This window comes from Monodon monoceros, unplaced genomic scaffold (genome assembly GCF_005190385.1).
Source record: "Monodon monoceros isolate NGI ecotype Baffin Bay Population unplaced genomic scaffold, NGI_Narwhal_1 Super_Scaffold_20, whole genome shotgun sequence".
Lineage (NCBI taxonomy): Eukaryota > Metazoa > Chordata > Mammalia > Artiodactyla > Monodontidae > Monodon > Monodon monoceros.
Genome location: NW_021703777.1, coordinates 44,882,470 through 44,901,603, shown reverse-complemented (window position 1 = coordinate 44,901,603; position 19,134 = coordinate 44,882,470). Strand labels below are relative to the sequence as shown.

Sequence of the window (19,134 nt, the reverse complement as noted above, 5' to 3'; positions counted from 1 at the left end):
TCAGCTTGGGTTTTAGACTAGGCATAAAACCCACTTCTGACTCAATCTAGTAGATTTTCTAGACACCATTAAACTTACATGAGCAGAGAATGCATCTACATCATTTTTAGGTCTCCTGGGAGAGAAAGTAGTACAGAGTTTCAATTTCTGAGTGTTCTAGTGATGGAACATGGAAATATAGTAACTCACTTCCCTCTACTGGTGGTGACTGTGTTGGGATCCTCCCTGGAATGAAAGAACGTGTACAGCCAGTTCTTGAACTCTATCCAGACCATTGGATGGCCCTTGAATGTACTATAAGTCTAGCAGGAAGACCAACTTAGCTTTTTAGACATCTGTGTTTAGATAGACACATAGAACAGGCACAGTGTACAGATGAAAGAATAGGTGAGGAGGTTACATATCAGAGGATACAGTTGGACTCTAGGGCTGCTAAAATGTGTAAGACTTGGAGTGTCATTAGAAACTAGAGGAGTCTGGAAATCATGGTATATTCTAGAGATGCCAGAACTGGGCAGATCCCCTCATTTGACAGGGTGTAGATTGGGAAGGACTTTGACTAGATGACCAGGCATCAGGGCTAGGAAGAGTAGAATCATGTTTCTCTGTGTCCCTTTTATCCCCTGTTGTAGGATGGATTGTTCAGAATTGGATATTGAGGTGGACTTTGGCATGAAGAGCCCTTATTAGAGAAGAAATCCTGTGAAAGGAGTGGGAAAGGAAGTGGGATTAAGAAGTGGTTGCAGTTCAGTCTAGGCACAGCAGTGCCGTGTCCAGGCCAATGGGAGCATTGGCATGTGTATGGCTGTCCAGGGTTGCTTGGTGGTGGCCTGATGGCTGGCTGCTCTATGGCTTCTGCAGTCAGTTAGTGGGTGTGGGCTGCCACGGAAGGGCATGGCTTTGCAGCAGAGACAAACTCGGGACGAGGGGACAGCCAACAGCACTCCCAGGAACTGGAGCAAAAAGACCTTCCTTGAAGTGAGTTTTGGAAGGCCACACCAGGTCATCCATATCCAGAGACATTGTGAACTTGACTATTCTGTGTCAGGCCTGCTATTACACATGGATGTGCTCAGAACAGGTTTCCTCCTGAGGGTGACTGCCTTTCCTACAGAGTCTCCTAAATGAAATCTGAGCTTTAGTTACTGGATTCTTGGCAAGTGAGACAGAAGCCATGGGGGAGTATAGTTGGTGCAGTTTCACTTCCTACTTAGAATAGAACTAGGGACAAGAATAGAACTAGGGACAAGTAGTACTTGAACTTCCTTTCTTCATGCCTAGAAAATAATGTAGGAAAATATAGTTCATAAGATTCTAACTCGGGACTGTCCTAGAGCACATATGGGAGGAATAGTCTGTGTGTCTCAAGTGTAACCTCTAACTTGTACAAAATGAGATAGTTCAAATGCTGTTTTCTGAGTCCCCTGTGGTTTGGACCACATAGAAGATTTGTTTCCCTGCCCAGGCCAAATGGTTCAAGGTCCTAGAGCCTTTGGTAGAAGGCAATGTGCAATGGTTACCCTGTGTGTGTCAGTGCAAGAACCTTTCCAATGAAGAGAAGCAAGGTAGAAGCCTTTGTGTGCCTTGTGATAACAAGTCTTCAACTTAGAGCCTGAACTGTAACAGAAGAGAAGAATAGGAGGAGGAGATTTATAAGGGCTCCTATTGTAAGTTTGGGGGCCATGTGAGTTGTGCTTAAGTACCAGTGATTTCTTAAAAGACCAGTGTCTCTTTATGGTGGCAGCCCCCTGGACACAAATCTTTTTGTTTATAATGACATTGTAAAGAGATGGGACATTCTGGAAGCTGCGCTTAAACACAAGGTGGAAAAACCACCTCCTGACCCATGTCCTGAGTAGTGCCATCCCTCATTTTCTATGGCTCATCACTTTCAATGGACTCTCCTTATAGTTCATCAATGCAGGATAAAGTCTATTTGTACCGAGATAGGCTGGTTGCCTTAATCAGCTGAGAAATTTTGACATTGTTTTTTGAAAATGGGTTGGAGGAAAGTGGAAATAATATAGAGAGCTTTTGTCAAAAGCCTTTTCTGCATCTATTGAGATGATCATATGGTTTTTATTCTTCAGTTTGTTAATATGGTGTATCACATTGATTGATTTGCATATATTGAAGAATCCTTGCATCCCTGGGATAAATCCCACTTGATCATGGTGTATGATCCTTTTAATGTGTTGTTGGATTCTGCTTGTTAGTACTTTGTTGATGATTGTTGCATGTACATTCATCAGTGATATTGGTCTGTAATTTTCTTTTTTTGTAGTATCTTTTTCTGGTTTTGGTATCAGGATGATTGTGGCCTCATAGAATGAGTTTGGGAGTGTTCCTTCCTCTGCAATTTTCTGGAAGAGTTTGAGAAGGATGGGTGTTAGCTCTTCTCTAAATTTTAGATAGAATTCACCTTTAAAGCCATCTGGTCCTGGACTTCGGTTTGTTGGAAGATTTTTTTTTTTTTTTTTTTTTTTTGGCAGTATGCGGGCCTCTCACTGTTGTGGCCTCTCCCGTTGCGGAGCACAGGCTCCATACGCACAGGCTCAGCGGCCATAGCTCACGGGCCCAGCCGCTCCACGGCATGTGGGATCCTCCCAGACCGGGGCATGAACCTGCGTCCCCTGCATCGGCAGGCGGACTCTCAACCACTGCGCCACCAGGGAAGCCCTGTTGGAAGATTTTTAATCACAGTTTCAATTTCATTACTTGTGATTCGTCTGTTCATATTTTCTATTTCTTCCTGGTTCAGTCTTGGAAGGTTATACCTTTCTAAAAACTTTTCCATTTCTTCCAGGTTGTCCATTTTACTGGCATAGAGTTGCTTGTAGTAGTCTCTTAGGATGCTTTGTATTTCTGCAGTGTCCATTGTAACTTCTCCTTTTTCATTTCTAATTTTATTGATTTGAATCCCCTCCCTCTTTTTCTTGATGAGTCTGGCTAATGTTTTATCAATTTTGTTTTTCTTTTCAAAGACCCAGCTGTTAGTTTTATTGATCTTTGTTATTGTTTCCTTCATTTCTTTTTCATTTATTTCTGATCTGATCTTTATGATTTCTTCTGCTGACTTTGAGGTTTTTTTTTTTTTTTGTCCTTTCTCTAATTGCTTTAGGTGTAAGGTTAAGTTGGTTATTTGAGATGTTTCTTGTTTCTTGAGGTAGGATTATATTGCTATAAACTTCCCCTTAGAACTGCTTTTGCTGCATCCCATAGGTTTTGGGTTGTCATGTTTTCATTGTCATTTGTTTCTAGGTATTTTTGGATTTCCTCTTTGATTTCTTCAGTGATCTCTTGGTTATTTAATAAAGTATTGTTTAGCCTCCATGTGTTTGTATTTTTTACAGATTTTTTTCCTGTAATTGATATCTAGTCTCATAGTGCTGTGGTCAGAAAAGATACTTGATATGATTCCAATTTTCTTAAATTTATCAAGGCTTGATTTGTGACCCAAGATGTGATCTATCCTGGAGAGTGTTCTGTGTGCACTTGAGAAGAAAGTGTAATCTGCTGTTTTTGGATGGAATGTCTTATAAATATCAATTAAATCTATCTGTTCTCTTGTGTCAATTAAAGCTTGTGTTTCCTTATTAATCTTCTGTCTGGATGACCTGTCCATTGGTGTAAGTGACGTGTTAAAGTCACCCACTATTTTTGTGTTACTGTTGATTTCCTCTTTTATAACTGTTAGCATTTGCCTTATGTATTGAGGTGCTCCTATGTTGGGTGCATATATAATTGTTATATCTTCTTCTTGCATTGATCCCTTGATTATGTAATGTCCTTCCTTGTCTCTTGTAACAGTCTTTATTTTAAACTCTATTTTATGTGATATGAGTATTGGTACTCCAGCTTTCTTTTGATTTCCATTTGCATGGAATATCTTTTTCCATCCCTTCACTTTCAGTCTGTATGTGTCCCTAGGTCTGAAGTGGGTCTCTTATAGACAGCATATATATGGGTCTTGTTTTTGTATCCATTCAGCTAGTCTGTGTCTTTTCATTGGAGCATTTAATGCATTCACGTTTAAGGTAGTTATTAATATGTATGTTCCTATTACCATTTTCTTAATTGTTTTGGGTTTGTTGTTGTAGGTCCTTTTCTTCTCTTGTCTTTCCCATTTAGAGAAGTTCCTTTAGCATTTGCTGTAGACCTGGTTTGGTTGTGCTGAATTCTCTTAGCTTTTGCTTGTCTGTAAAGCTTTTCATTTCTCTGTGGAATCTGAATGAGAACCTTGCCGGGTAGAGTCAACTTGGTTGTAGGTTCATCTTGGTTGGAGGTTCTTCCATTTTCTCACTTTAAATATATTGTGCCATTGCCTTCTGGCTTGTGGAGTCTCTGCTGAGAAATCAGCTATTAACCTTATGGGAGTTCCCTTGTAAGTTATTTGTCATTTTTCTCTTGTTGCTTTTAATAATTCTTCTTTGTCTTTTTCTAAATTTTTTAATTAAAATTTTTTAAACATCTTTATTAGAGTATAATTGCTTTACAATGGTGTGTTAGTTTCTGCTTTATACCAAAGTGAACCAGGTATACATATACATATATCCCCATATACCCTCCCTCTTGTGTCTCCCTCCCACCCTCCCTATCCCACCCCTCTAGGTGGTCACAAAGCACCGAGCTGATCGCCCTGTGCTATGCGGCTGCTTCCAACTAGCTATCTATTTTACATTTGGTAGTGTATATATGTCCATACCACTCTCGCTTCATCCCAGCTTACCCTTCCCCTCCTCATATCCTCAAGTCCATTCTCTACATCTGCATCTTTATTCCTGTCTTGCTCCTAGGTTCTTCATAATCATTTTTTTTAAGGTTCCATATATATGTGTTAACATATGGTATTTGTTTTTTGCTTTCTGACTTACTTCACTCTGTATGACAGACTCTAGGTCCATCCACCTCACTACAAATAACTCAATTTTGTTACTTTTTATGGCTGAGTAATATTCCATTGTATGTATGTGCCACATCTTCTTTAACCATTCATCTGTCAGTGGACACTTAGGTTGCTTCCATATCCTGGCTATTATAAATAGAGCTGCAATGAACATTGTGGTACATGACTCTTTTTGAATTATGGCTTTCTCAGGGTATATACCCAGTAGTGGGATTGCTGGGTCTATTTTTAGTTTTTAAAGGAACCTCCATACTGTTCTCCATGGTGGCTGTATCAGTTTACATTCCCACCAACAGTGCAAGAGGGTTCCCTTTTCTTCACCCCCTTTCCAGCATTTATTGTTTGTAGATTTTTAATGATGTCCACTCTGACTGGTGTGAGATGATACCTCATTGTTGTTTTGATTTGCATTTCTCTAATGATTAGTGATGTTGAGCATCCTTTCATGTGTTTGTTGGCTATCTGTACATCTTCTTTGGAGAAATGTCTGTTTAGGTGTCCTGCCCATTTTTGGATTGGGTTGTTTGTTTTTTTGATATTGAGCTGCATGAACTGCTTGTAAATTCTGCAGATTAATCCTTTCTCAGTTGCTTCATTTGCAAATATTTTCTCCCATTCTGAGGGTTGTCTTTTCATCTTGTTTATGGTTTCCTTTGCTGTGCAAAAGCTTAAGTTTCATTAGGTCCCACTTGTTTATTTTTATTTCCATTTCTCTAGGAGGTGAGTCAAAAAGCATCTTGCCATGATTTATGTCATAGACTGTTCTGCCTATATTTTCCTCTAAGAAATTTATAGTGTCTGGCCTTACATTTAGGTCTTTAATCCATTTGGAGTTTTTGTGTATGGTGTCAGGGAGTGTGTTAATTTCATTCTTTTACATGTAGCTGTCTAGTTTTCCCAGCACCACTTACTAAAGGGGCTGTCTTTACTCCATTGTATCTTCTTGCCTCCTTTATCAAAAATAAGGTGATGATGTGTGCCTGGTTTTATCTCTGGGCTTTCTATTCTGTTCCATTGATCTATATTTCTGTTTTTGTGCCAGTACCATAATCTCTTGATTACTGTACCTTGTAGTATAATCTGAAGTCAGGGAGCCTGATTCCTCCAGCTCCGTTTTTCTTTCTCAAGATTGCTTTGGCTATTAGGGGTCTTTTGTGTTTCCATACAAATTGTAAGATTTTTTTGTTCTAGTTCTGTGAAAAATGCCATTGGTAGTTTGATAGGGATTGCATTGAATCTGTAGCTTGCTTTGGGTAGTATAGTCATTTTCACAATGTTGATACTTCCAATCCAAGAACATGGTATATCTCTCCATCTGTTTGTATCGTCTTTAATTTCTTTCATCAGTGTCTTATAGTTTTCTGCATACAGGTCTTTTGTCTCCTTAGGTAAGTTTATTCCTAGGTATTTTATTCTTTTTGTTGCAGTGGTAAATGGGAGTGTTTCCTTCATTTTTCTTTCTGATCTTTCGTTGTTAGTGTATAGGAATGCAAGAGATTTCTGTGCCTTAATTTTTTATCCTGCAACTTTACCAGATTCATTGATTAGTTCTAGTAGTTTTCTGGTAGCATCTTTAGGATTCTCTATGTATAGTATCATGTCATCTGCAAACAGTGACAGCTTTACTTCTTTTCTGATTTGGATTCCTTTTATTCCTTTTTCTTCTCTGATTGATGTGGCTAAAACTTACAAAACTGTGTTGAATAATACTGGTGAGAGTGGGCAACCTAGTCTTGTTCCTGATCTTAGTGAAAATGGTTTCAGTTTTTCACCATTGAGAATGATGTTGGCTGTGGGTTTGTCATATATGGCCTTTATTCTGTTAAGTTCCCTCTATGCCTACTTTCTGGAAGGTTTTTTTCATAATGGGTGTTGAATTTTGACGAAAGCTTTTTCTGCATCCATTGAGATGATCACGGTTTTTCTCCTTCAGTTTGTTAATATGGTTTATCACATTGATTTTGCATATATTGAAGAATGCTTGCTTTCCTGGAGTAAACCCCACTTGATCATGGTGTATGATCCTTTTAATGTGCTGCTGGATTCTTTTTGCTAGTATTTTGTTGAGGATATTTGCATTTATGTTCATCAGAGTTATTGGTCTGTAGTTTTCTTTCTCTGTGACACCTTTGCCTGGTTTTGGTATCAGGGTGATGGTGGCCTCGTAGAATGAGTTTGGGACTGTTCCTCCCTCTGCTGTATTGTGGAAGAGTTTGAGAAGGATAGGTGTTAGCTCTTCTCTAAATGTTTGATAGAATTTGCCTGTGAAGCCATCTGGTCCTGGACTTTTGTTTGTTGGAAGATTTTTTTTTTTTTTTTTTTTTTTTTTTGTGGTACGTGGGCCTCTCACTGCTGTGGCCTCTCTCGTTGCGGAGCACAGGCTCCACACGCGCAGGCTCAGCGGCCATGGCTCACGGGCCCAGCTGCTCTGTGCCATGTGGGATCTTCCCAGACCGGGGCACGAACCCGTGTCCCCTGCATCGGCAGGCGGACTCTCAACCCCTGTGCCACCAGGGAAGCCCTGTTGGAAGATTTTTAATCACAGTCTCAGTTTCAGTGCTTGTGATTGGTCTGTTTATATTTTCTCTTTCTTCCTGGTTCAGTCTCGGAAGGTTGTGCTTTTCTAAAAATTTGTCCATTTCTTTCAGGTTGTCCATTTCATTAGCATATAGTTGCTTGTAGTAATCTCTCATGATCCTTTGTATTTCTGCAGTATCAGTTGTTTCTTCTCTTTTTTCATTTCTAAATCTATTGATTTGAGTCTTCTGCCGTTTTTTCTTGATGAGTCTGGCTAATGGTTTATCAATTTTGTTTATCTTCTCAAAGAACCAGCTTTTAGTTTTATTGAGCTTTGGTATTGTTTTCTTCATTTTTTTCATTTATTTCTGATCTGATCTTTATAATTTCATTCCTTCTGCTAACTTTGGGTTTTTTTTGTTCTTTCTCTAATTGCTTTAGGTGTGAGGTTAGGTTGTTTGAGATGTTTCTTGTTTCTTGAGGTAGTATTGTGTTGCTATAAACTTCCTTCTTAGAACTGCTTTTGTTGCATCCCATAGGTTTTGGGTCATCGTGTTTTCATTGTCATTTGTTTCTAGGTATTTTTTGATTTCCTCTTTGATTTCTTCAGTGATCTCTTGGTTATTAAGTCATGTATTGTTTAGCCTCCATGTGTTTGTATTGTTTACAGATTTTTTTCCCCTGTAATTGACGTCTAGTCTCATAGCATTGTGGTCAGAAAAGATACTTGATAGTATTTCAATTTTCTCAAATTTCCCAAAGCCTGATTTGTGACCAAAGATGTGATTTATCCTGGAGAATGTTCCATGAGCACTTGAGAAGAAAGTGTATTCCGTTTTTGAATGGAATGTCCTGTAAATATCAGTTAAGTCCATCTTGTTTAATGTATCATTTAAAGATTGTGTTTCTTTATTTATTTTTATTTTGTATGATTTGTTGACTGGTGAAAGTGGGATGTTAAAGTCCCCTACTATGATTGTGTTACTGTAGATTTCCCCTTTTATGCCTGCTGGCATTTGCCTTATGTATTGAGGTGCTCCTATGTTGGGTGCATAAATATTTATAGTTGTTATATCTTCTTCTCGGATTGATCCCTTGATCATTATGTAGTGTCCTTCTTTGTCTCTTGTAATAGTGTTTATTTTAGAGTCTGTTTTTTCTGAGATGAGTATTGCTACTCCAGCTTTCTTTTGATTTCCATTTGCATGGTATTCCTTTTTCTATCCCCTCACTTTCAGTCTGTATGTGTCCCTAAGTCTGAAGTGGGTCTCTTGTAGACAGCATATATACAGGTCTTGTTTTTGTATCCATTCAGCCAGTCTGTGTCTTTTGGCTGGAGTATTTAATCCATTTACATTTAAGGTAATTATCGATATGTATGTTCCTATTACCATTTTCTTAATTGTTTTGGGTTTGTTATTGTAGGTCTTTTCCTTCTCTTGTGTGTCCTGCCTAGAGAAGTTCCTTTAGCATTTGTTGTAAAGCTGGGTTGGTGGTGCTGAATTCTCTTAGCTTTTGCTTGCCTGTAAAGCTTGTCATTTCTCTGTTGAATCTGAATGAGATCCTTGCTGGGTAGAGTAATCTTTGTTGTAGGTTTTTCCCTTTAATCACTTTAAATGTGTCTTGCCACTCCCTTCTGGCTTGCAGAGTTTCTGCTGAAAGATCAGCTGTTAACCTCATGTGGATTCTCTTTTATGTTATCTGTTGTTTTTCCCTTGCTGCTTTTAATATTTTTTCTTTGTATTCAGTTTTTGATAGTTTAATTAATGTGTCTTGGCGTGTTTCTCCTTGAATTTATCCTGTATGGGACTCTCTGTGCTTCCAGGACTTGACTATTTCCTTTCCCATATTAGGGAAGTTTTCAACTATAATCTCTTCACATATTTTCTCAGTCCCTTTATTTTTCTCTTCTTATTCTGGGACCCCTATGATTCAAATGTTGGTGTGTTTAATGTTGTCCCAGAGGTCTCTGAGACTGTCCTCAATTCTTTTCATTCTGTTTTCTTTATCTGCTCTGTGGTAGTTATTTCCACTATTTTATCTTCCAGGTTGCTTATCTATTCTTCTGCCTCAGTTATTCTGGTATTGATTCCTTCTAGAGAATTTTTAATTTCATTTATTGTGTTGTTCATCGTTGTTTGTTCACTCTTCAGTTCTTCTAGGTCCTTATTAAATGTTTCTTGTATTTTCTCCATTCTATTTCCAAGATTTTAGATCATCTTTATTATCACTACTATGAGTTCTTTCTCAGGTAGACTGCCTATTTCCTCTTCATTTGTTTGGTTTGGTAGGTTTTTTACCTTGCTCCTTCATCGGCTGTGTGTTTCTCTGTCTTCTCATTTTGCTTAACTTACTGTGTTTGGGGTCTCCTTTTCACAGGCTGCAGGTTCGTAGTTCCCGTTGTTTTTAGTGTCTGCCCCCAGTGGCTAAGGTTTGTTCATTGGGTTGTGTAGGCTTCCTGGTGGAGGGGAGTAGTGCCTGTGTTCTGGTGAATGAGGCTGGATTCTGTCTTTCTAGTGGGCAGGGCCATATCTGGTGGTGTGTTTTGGGGTGTCTGTGACCTTATTATGATTTTAGGAAGTGTCTTTTCCAATGGGTGGGATTGTGTTCCTATCTTGCTAGTTGTTTGGGATAGGGTGTCCAGCACTGTAGCTTGCTGGTTGTTGAGTGGAGCTGGGTCTTAGCATTGAGCTGGAGATTTCTGGGAGAGCTTTCCCCATTTGGTCCACCAGAGACCTCCCAGCTCCACATAATATCAATGTCCTGAACTCAGATCCCCCACATCAGAGACACAGGCCTGACCCCGGCTGGAGTACCAAGACCCTGTCAGCCACATGGCTCAGAAGAAATGGGAGAAAAAAAGAAAGGAAAAAAAATAATAATAAAAATAAAATAATTAAAAAGAAAAAAAACAAAGAGCAACCAAACTATAAAACAAATCCTCCACCAATGATAACAAGCGCCAAAAACTATACTAAAAAATATAAATAAAAATACACCAAAAAAAAAAAAAAAAAAAAAAGAAAAAGGACAGACAGATCCCTAGGACAAATGGTAAAAGCAAAGCTATACAGACCGACTCACACAATGAAGCATACACATACACACTCACAAAAAGAGAAAAAGGAAAAAAATATATATCGTTGCTCCCAAAGTCCACCGCCTCAATTTTGGGATGATTCGTTTTCTGTTCATGTATTCCACAGATGCAGCGTTCATCAAGTTTATTGTGGAGATTTAATCCGCTGCTCCTGAAGTTGCTGGGAGAGATTTCCCTTTCTCTTCTTTGTTTGCACAGCTCCTGGGGTTCAGCTTTGGATCTGGCCCTGCCTCTGCATGTAGGTCACCTGAGGGCATCTGTTCTTCACTCAGAGAGGACAGGGTTAAAGGAGCAGCTGATTAGGGGGCCCTGGCTCACTCAGGCTGCGGGGAGGGAGGGGTACGGAATGCGGGGTAAGCCTGCGGCGGCAGAGGCCAGTGTCACATTCCAACAGCCTGAGATGCGCCGTGTGTTCTCCCGGGGAAGTTGTCCCTGGATCATGGGACCCTGGCAGTGGCAGGCTGCACAGGCTCCCAGGAGGGGAGGTGTGGATAGTGACCTGTGCTTGCACACAGGCTTCTTGGTGGCTGCAACAGCAGCCTTTGCATTTCATGCCCGTCTCTGGTATCCGCGCTGATAGCTGTGGCTCACGCCCATCTCTGGAGCTCGTTTAGGTGGTGCTCTGAATCCCCTCTCCTCGCGCACCCCAAAACAATGGTCTCTTGCCTCTTAGGCAGTTCCAGACTTTTTCCCAGACTCCCTCCCTGCTAGCTGTGGCGCACTAGCCCTGTTCAGGCTGTGTTCACGCAGCCAACCCCAGTCCTCTCCCTGGGATCCGACCTCCAAAGCCCGAGCCTCAGCTCCCAGCCTCCACCCACCCCAGCAGGTGAGCAGACAAGCCTCTCAGGCTGGTGCGTGCTGGTCGGCACCGATCCTCTGTGCGGGGATCTCTCTGCTTTGCCCTCTGCAGCCCTGTTGCTGTGCTCTCCTTCGTGGCTCCGAAGCTTCCTCCCCACCACCCCCCATCTCCGCCAGTGAAGGGGCTTCCTAGTGTGTGGAAACCTTTCCTCCTTCACAGCTCCCTCCCACTGGTGCAGGTCCCGTCCCTATTCTTTTGTCTCTGTTTTCTCTTGTTTCTTTTTCCCTACCCAGGTACGTGGGGAGATTTTTGCCTTTCGGGAGGTCTGGGGTCTTCTGCCGGTGTTAAGTAGGTGTTCTGTAGGAGCTGTTGCACATGTAGATGTATTTGTGGGGAGGAAGGTGATCTCTACATCTTACTCTTCTGCCATCTTGAATGTCTTTCTCCTCTTTGTCTTTAATTTTTGTCAGTTTGATTACTATGTATCTTGGTGTGTTTCTCCTTGGTTTTATCCTGCCTGGGCTTCTCTGTTCTTCCAGGACTTGGGTGGCTATTTTGTCTCCCATGTTAGGGAATTTTTTGACTATAGTCTCTTCAAATATTTTCTTGGGTCCCTTCTGTCTCTCTTCTCCTTCTGGGATCCCTATAATGTGAATGTTGGTGCATTTAATGTTGTCCCAGAGGTCTCTTATGCTGTCTTCATTTCTTTTCATTCTTTTTTCTTTATTCTGTTCCATGGCAGGAATTCCACCCTTCTGTCTTCCAGGTCACTTATCCGTTCTTCTGCCTCAGTTATTCTGCTATTGATTCATTCTAGTGTATTTTTCATTTCAGTTACTTTATTGTTCATCTGTTTGTTCTTTAATTCTTCTAGGTCTTTGTTAAACGTTTCTTGCAACTTCTCGATCTTTGCCTTCATTCTTTTTCCAAGGTCCTGGATCATCTTCACTATAATTATTCTGAATTATTTTTCTGGAAGGTTGCCTATCTCCACTTCATTTAATTGTTTTTCTGAGGTTTAACTTATTTCTTCATCTGGTACATAGCTCTTTGCATTTTTATTTTATCTATCTTTCTGTGAATGTGGTTTTCTTTCCACAGGCTGCAGGATTGTAGTTCTTCTTGCTTCTGCTGTCTTTCCTCTGTTGGATGAGTCTATCTAAGAGGCTTGCGCAAGCTTCCTGATGGGAGGGACTGGTGGTTGTTAGAGCTGGGTGTTGCTCTGGTGGGCAGAGCTCAGTAAAACTTTAATCTGCTTGTCTGCTGATGGGTGGGTCTGAGTTCCCTCCCTGTTGTTTGTTTGGCCTGAGGCGACACAGCATTTGAGTCTACAGGCTCTTTGGTGGGGCTAATGGAAGACGCCAGGAGGGCTCATGCCAAGGAGTACTTCCCAGAACTTCTGCTGCAAGTGTCCTTCTCCCCGCAGTGAGCCACTGCCACCCCCGCCTATGCAGGAGACCCTCCCACACTAGCAGGTAGGTCTGGTTCAGTCTCTACGGGGTCACTGCTTCTTCCCGCTGGGTTCTGATGCTCACACTACTTTGTGTGTGCCCTAAGAGTGGAGTCTCTGTTTCCCCTAGTCCCGTCAAAGTCCTGCAATCAAATCCCACTATCCTTCAAAGTCTGATTCTCTGGGAATTCCTCCTACAGTTGCCAGACCCCCAGGTTGGGAAGCCTGATGTGGGGCTCAGAACCTTCACTCCAGTGAGTGGACTTCTGTGGTATAATTGTTCTGCTGTTTGTGAGTCACCCACCCAGTGGTTATGGGATTTGATTTTATTGTGATTCTGCCCCTTCTACCATCTCACTGTGGCTGCTCCTTTACTTTGGATGTGGAGTATCCTTTTTGGTGAGTCCCAGTGTCTTCCTCTCAATGATTGTTCAGCAGTTAGTTGTGATTCCCATGCTCTCGCAAGAAGGAGTGAGCACATGTCCTTCTACTCTGCCATCTTGAACCAATCTCCTCTTTAACCTTTTTGAATAAAATTTATTTTTAATATCCTATGTATTCTATAACAGACATAGAATGCAAAATTTTATTTTAAAAATCTGCAGTCCTTTTATTGGTAACCTGAGATATTTATTTTATACATTTAAATTTTCTTGAGATTTGATGACAGTATTTAGATACATTTGTAACCCAGAAATTAAAATATACAAAATAGTTCTAGGAACACATTTATTTTTACCTGTGTGTACACTTATAAATCATACAAAGGTACATATTTATTTTAAACTAAAAACTTTGAAAGTGAAACCAGTTCATCTAATTTTTACCAAGGTATGACAAGAAATATTTTATGCAAAAAATAAAAATTGAAGCAGAAATAAGACTTTCAACTTATGATTTTTTAAGACATTAGAAAGCTATTCTACAAATTGCTATTTCTGAGGAGAGAACCATAACTGTTTCCCTTGTGTTTTAGTCATGCTTATGATAAAACATAAAAAGTACTCTAAACACAACAAATGGAATTCTTACATTTTAAACCATTTTAGTATAAAGGATAGCAATTCAAATCATATTTTACATTTCTACTTAAGTTTACATTGCACTAAAACTATTTTACAGGGATGAACTAGTTGATGTATCATGACATAATACCTTAGAAATGTTCTTTGATGTTCACATCTATATTAGTGGATATTTCACAGTCCACTTAGATGATTTGGTGTATACTAAAAAATTTAACAGAATCAAATCTATAATGCTAATCTGTTTTAAGAGCTAAGATACTCAGTATTTATTACTGCCATTGGGAAATACACTTTTTTTTAAAGTTATTTAATTAATTAATTAATTTATGTCTGTGTTGGGTCTTTGTTGTGCACAGGATTTCTCTAGCTGTGGCGAGCAGCAGCTACTCTTTGCTGTGGTGAATGTCCTTCTCCTTGCAGTGGCTTCTCATTGCAGAGCATGGGCTCTAAGCATGCAGGCTTCAGTAGTTATGGCATGTGGGCTCAGTAGTTGTGGTGCACAGGCTCAGTAGTTGTGGCGCATGGGCTTAGTTGCTCCACGGCATGTGGGATCTTCCTGGACCAGGGCTTGAGCTCATGTCCCTTACATTTGTAGGCGGATTCTTACCCACTGTGCCACCAGGGAAGTCCCAATACATCGACTTTAAAAAACATTTAAATCACTCATAGAAACTGGAAATAACATTTGTGCAATTCCTGAAAATTCTTATTGTTGAGTCTCCACACAGCTACTTTTTAAATACAATTTTTATTAAGAAATGAAGAGAAAGTGTCCTTTTATTTAGTAGAGAATTACAAGAAGAGCAATATTAATAATAATATTTCAGTGTTGGCTTCTAAGCATGCTTCATATAACTTAAATTTTCAGTTCCCGTGATTCTGCTGCAATATAACCAAGCCTGTTTATAATAAGAACCGATGCCAGAGTCTTTGAAAATCATGATTACAATTAAAAACTGGAATAGCGGGCTTCCCTGGTGGCGCAGTGGTTGAGAGTCCGCCTGCCGATGCAGGGGACATGGGTTCGTGCCCCGGTCCGGGAAGATCCTACATGCCGCGGAGCGGCTGGGCCCGTGAGCCATGGCCGCTGAGCCTGCGCGTCCGGAGCCTGTGCTCCGCAACGGGAGAGGCCTGTGTACCGCAAATAAATAAATAAAAACTGGAATAGCATGATAAAGCTAATGGCAACCTCTTTTTAAAATTATAGTTGATTTACAGTATTGAGCTAGTTTTGGGTGTATGGCAAAGTGATATATATATATATATATATATATATATATAACTGAATATATATATTTCAGATTATTTTCCATTATAGGTTATTATAAGATATTGAATACAGTTCCCTATGCTATATAGTAAATCTTTATTGCTTATCTATTTTACATGTACTAGTGTGTATCTGTTAATCCCAAATTCCTGATTTATCCCTTCCCCCTTCCCTTTCCCTTTCCCCTTTGTTTTCTGTCTGAGTCTGTTTCTCTTTTGTATGTAGACTCATTTGTATCATTTTTGGATTCCACATATAAGTGATATTACATAATAATTGTCTTTGACTTACTTAACTAAGCATAATATTCTCTAGGTCCATCCATGTTGCTGCAAATGGCAATATTTCATTCCTTTTTATGGCTGAGTAATAATTCCATTGTATGTGTGTATATATGTACATACGTATATATGTTTTATATATATATATACACACACACCACATCTTCTTAAGCGGATCATTTGTTGATGGGCACTTTGTTTGTTTCCATATCTTGGCTACTGTAAACAGGGCTGAACATTGAGGTGCGTGTATCTTTTACTTTGTCTTTTCTGTATATATACCCAGGTGTGGGATTGCTGGGTCATGTGGTAGCTCTACTTTTCTTTTTTTAAGTAAACTTAAAGGCAACCTCTTGAACCATTTTAAGCTAGTTCTACTTCCAAATAACACATTTTTAAAAAATTATTATTTTTGGCTGCATTGGGTCTTTGTTGCTGCATGTGGGCTTTCTCTAGTTGCAGTGAGCAGGGGCTACTCTTTGTTGTGGTGCACGGGCTTCTCATTGTGGTGGCTTCTTTAGTTGTGGCGCATGGGCTTAGTTGCTCTGTGGCATGTGGGATCTTCCTGGACCAGGGCTCGAACCCGTGTCCCCTGAATTGGCAGGCGGATTCTTAACCACTGCGCCACCAGGGAAGCCCCCAAATAACACTTTTAGTCAGCAACAGCTTACATTTTTCTCAATGTTCTAAGATATAACTTTTGGCATCCAAAAGTATAAGTAAGCACTTTTGTGATGAATAAAAAAATCAAGTACTAAAATACCCATGGTTTCCTGTGACAGGGTATATATTCCCCTTCAAGTAATGTTCTCCCCCCAAATTAACATTTTATTTCTCCCTCAAAGAGGAAGGAAAAGAAATCACAACAACCTTTTTTAGTTGAGGAGAAAAAACTGCTTGATTAGTTCATGTACTGTAAAAGCAACTGCTTGAGAAAGAACACAGTGAATGTAATTGAGAGAAACCATGATATCCTTTTGAATTCTCTGCCGTATAGACATAATTTATGGTCACCTCCATGGTATGGAACTTTTCAAATTCTGGAAGAACAGTCCTTAACTGCATTCACTGATGAGTTACATCAAATGGGTCAGATCTGTCTGTGTTACTGCTCCAGCAGCACCACCATAATGTAAGTTTATGTGAGTTTTCAAAACTCAGACGTTAGGGTAGTCTGAAGGTCTGTGAAGAAGGGTGGGAACATGGGAAAGGTACCAAAAGTAAAAAAAAAAAAAAAAAAAAAAAAAATGAAACACTTGCACGAGGAGCCGTTCCTAATACAGCAGGCATCAGGCCTCTGTAAAATGCAAGGCACCTTCCTTTGCATAAATTGTTTTGAATGCATGCATAATTCCTGTATAGGTATGCGCTAGGCCTACTCTAACCACGTGAAGAGGGTAAGTACCGATAACTGCTGTTAAACCTGCTATCGGTGCAGCCATTCATCTGTGCACAGACCAGAAACTCCCAGCTTTGTAGTAATTAATGTTCTATAATGCTCAAACGCGATAAACTGGATCACACCATAGGGAACGATTTGGATCATCACCGCACCATTCCCTTTATACAATCCCCAAGGTATCCCTCCTTTGGGGAACAGCATGCAATGCAGCAAACACTCCCAAATGTTTGTAATGGTGATTGTGAGCTGGTAATGAAATCTTTGCCTGATATAAAGGAGCACCTGTTTTGGCACAGCATCCAGCAACACCTGCAGTCAGGAAGGAGCACGGCCAGGAGAAGTCTCGGCCTGCGATGGGCCCTCCAGCTTCTGCTGCCTGCCGCATCGCTAGAGGTAGGGGTCGCCACAGCCAGTGCTGCCTCGGGAGATTTGGTGGCCAAATTACAAGCCAAGGGCCCTAGCCATGGCCAGAGCGGGCAGTGACAGGGCACCAACCGCCTGTCAGGAGGGGCAGAGTCTGTCCTTTAACCTTTATACTAGAGTTATGTGGTTATATGTCATCATATTAGAGTATTAGAGTATTCTAAATCTGACTATATACTTAGCTTTGCCAGTGCAATGTGTATTTTCATGAGCTTACATATTAGTAGTTAGCATCAGTTCATATTAACTTGAAGAACTTTTTTCGGCATTTCTTCTAAGGCAGGTATAGTGGTGATGGATTCCCTCAGCTTTTGGTTGTTAAGAAAAGCTTTCTCTTCCCTTCATTTCTGAGGCATAACTTTGTTGGGTAAACTATTCTTGGTCGGCAGTTTCTATGTGACCATGCTGGTGCCTTGATTTTGGACTTCCCAGGTTCCAGAACTGTGAGAAATATGTTTATAAGCTATCCAGTTTGTGGTTTTTTGTTATTGCATCCTGAATGGACTATATCAATCAAAATAGAATTGTTTATTGCAATTCTTTTTCTTTTGTAATGTCTTCTCCCCCCTTCATATATTACACACTTTGGTTTTGGTGATTGTTCCCCTAAGCACTTTTATGCACATATATGTACCTCCTTATATACAGATATCTTGTCCAAATTGATCAATAAGATCATAATTGCACATGTTCAATATTTTTTCCCACTAAACAGGACATGGACAGGTTTCCAAATCAGTATATAGTTACACTTCAGTATTTTTTAAATGCTGTATAAAACTGGATAGTATGGATATCGTGATTTTTTTCTAAACATTTTCCATGTAATGAAAATCTTGGCTGTGTCCAGTTTTTAGCTCCCATAAGCCTGTTCACTGGAAAAGCAACAAAACTATTTAAGGATACATATATATATATATATATATACACACATATGTGTGTATGTATATATATGTGTGTGTGTATATATGTGTGTATGTATGTGTGTGTATATATGTGTACGTGTGTGTGTGTATATATATATATATATATATATATATATATATATATGTATATAAAGAAAGATTCCTAGCAGTGTAATACAATCCTTTCAATTCAAGGAACTGAGCTCCAGAGGGCAAGAACTTTATCCAAGGCCAGATTTAAACCATGACTGATGCCAGTGATCATAAAAGTTCCATGAAATCCTGCCAGCCTTTCAGCTTATATAGTTAATAAGGAAGAAATGACTCTTACTAATGTGATTGATAGATTTCTTGAGAATAATTTTTGAAATCCAAGGCAGTAATTATCATACATTTTCATCTTGTCACTCTTTTGCTAAGTATTGTTCTTAATCGTCAGGGACATTCTTGTTGGCAGGATGAACATTTACAATTATTTTGTAGAATAGAGAATTGAGCCCCTGGGACTTCAGATTCTTTTTTCTTTCTCTTTTCTCCTCTCTTCTTCTTTCCCTTCCCTCCCCCTCCCTCCCTCCCCCTCCCTCCCCCTCCCTCCCCCTCCCTCCCTCTCTTTCTGTCTTTTTCCTTCTTTGTTTCTTTCTTGGCTATTTGTCCAAGGTTGCTCATAGGCATAATTTGAGTACTCTAGTACAATAGCCTATGTCTTGGGGTTACAAGAGAACTCTGAACAATGGGAGGGACAACAAGGAAATCAATGCTCCACAGTACGGGTAGGGTTAGATAGATAGCATGGCTGCAGGAGAAGGTGAAAAGTCAGCTCTACTTGGAGATGGACATAGTGGGTGATGCTTGAGTTGAGAATTGAAGGATGAGTGGACATTTATCAAGTGGGGAGGGCATGCTAGTCATAAGGAACAGCATGTAAGTGCTTGGCGTTCTGAAAATAATTGGTATAATCAGGCAGATGTCTATTTTCTATCCTGGGATTGGCAGGAGTTGCAGTGGGAAGTAAGAAAACCCAAATCACAGAAGGCCTGCCCCCTGTTAAACACT

At 40.0% G+C, this 19,134-nt stretch overlaps 1 pseudogene; it reads right to left on the bottom strand.

Moving 5' to 3' along the window:
* Positions 1 to 15,695: 15,695 nt before the first annotated feature.
* Positions 15,696 to 18,241, bottom strand: LOC114902933 (annotated as a pseudogene).
* Positions 18,242 to 19,134: the final 893 nt, after the last annotated feature.